The sequence below is a fragment of the Zingiber officinale genome, chromosome 2A (assembly GCF_018446385.1).
Source record: "Zingiber officinale cultivar Zhangliang chromosome 2A, Zo_v1.1, whole genome shotgun sequence".
Taxonomy (NCBI): domain Eukaryota; kingdom Viridiplantae; phylum Streptophyta; class Magnoliopsida; order Zingiberales; family Zingiberaceae; genus Zingiber; species Zingiber officinale.
Window position 1 is genome coordinate 66,251,436 of NC_055988.1, and position 1,668 is coordinate 66,253,103.

The 1,668-nt window shown below is 33.5% G+C and overlaps 1 long non-coding RNA gene across 1 annotated transcript; it reads right to left on the minus strand.

Annotated features, from left to right (window-relative positions):
* Positions 1 to 312: 312 nt before the first annotated feature.
* Positions 313 to 873, minus strand: LOC122039680. Its single transcript, XR_006128325.1, has 2 exons — positions 658 to 873; positions 313 to 375 (listed from the first exon to the last, which is right to left on the minus strand). It is a non-coding gene; the product is annotated as an uncharacterized LOC122039680 (long non-coding RNA).
* Between the last annotated feature and the right edge of the window lie 795 nt (positions 874 to 1,668).

Here is a 1,668-nt window from a genome sequence, read left to right on the forward strand (position 1 = left end):
TCAAGCTGAGGCTACATTAAATTATGAGAATCAGAAACTGTTCAACTTGCTATACTACTCCATTCTTCTTGCGCCTTTCATTTCCCTAATCTCACCACTTTTCACCTTCCAATGCCTAGTTTTCTGAGTTAAAACATCCACTGTTCAAATCTATCAAACAAAAGTATTATTTGGTCTACTTAACTATAGCAAAGAACAAAAATAGAAGAAATATACATGCTGTAGAAGTCCTAGAATATCACCATCAGAAAGAAAAAATCACACTTGGTGGACATAAAACCTCAAACATATCCAGCAAACTATCTCTTGCAGTTCCCTCTTGACATTTTCCAGCCCACCAATATCATCCTAGCTGACATTTGGTACTTCAACAACCTGATCAAAACCCAACAAACTATCAGTATATCTCAAGGTAGAAATAGAATTGGTTTTTAGGCCATTCATCAACATATGACAGTAAACACAAGTTACCAACCAGGCACATGAGGCTATAGAATTTCTTGAGTTGTAAGTTTAATTTAGAAAGCACACGAATGTCAAATTTCTCATTTTCAATTCTTGCAGCAACAATTTATTTTAAAAATTCATGTAGATAATCATATTTAGAAGGGAAAAAACTAATTGAAAATGATTACAATTACCAAAGCAAAGACTTACAGTTTCACGGAGGGCAGATGGGTTACTAGATCCCAAAGCAGTCTTAAAGTGTTCATTTGTAACAGACATAGAATTGAGAATCTTAGCATCAATTGATTCATCTTCTAGATCAATTATGTCCATCTTTTCACAGATACACTGGAGAGCAGCTTCAGTGCATAAAGCAGCAAGGTTAGCCCCAACATAGCCATGAGTATCCTTAGCAATCCTTTCCAAATCAACCTGCATTGAATAAATCAAGAGAAAAATAGATACAGGAAAACATTGAATATTTACAAGAGAAAAATACTGCTACAACATTTCAGCATTTACAAGTAGAAAAGTGATTATTAAGAACATTTATAATCATAATAGATACATGAATCAAATAATTTATAGATGAAATAAAAAAAAGATAAGAGCATAACTAATTGTCAGAAAGATTCAAGCAATGACAAGTAGCTTGATTAGTTAGATTACAAAATCCAAACAACTATATAATAAATCCAGATTTGATCAAACCAGTAACTTAAATCAATAAATGAAAATGTAGAGGATGACTTAACAAAGGTTAAATAAGGGACCAGTCTGTGTAAATACTTTGCACGCATGCTAGAGAAATCAATCATTATAGTTATTGTTATTTAAAAACCAGCATAAATCAATCAGAAGATTGATCAGCATGTTCATGCAGGAACATTTCCTCTCTGAGATGCATAAAGGCTGGTTTGAACCATCAGAAGATGCCAAATCTCTAAGCATTTGATTACTGTTCTATTTCATTCTCCCTGTAGAACTAAAGATTCCAGAAAAAGGAGCAGTACTAGCTACAGATAGTAACTTCTTTCTCGTCTCACGATGTGCCAACAGGTTCTTTCAATCTCTGAATCAAATGGGACTAGTCCACTTCTTGAATTCGTGGAACTTCTGGTCATAAATTGTTCCTATACAAAAATTGTCAAGAAGCACCAATAAAATAACAACAAAGAAATAGCTGTCAATTTAGGAACTACAACCACTTCAAAGGTCCTC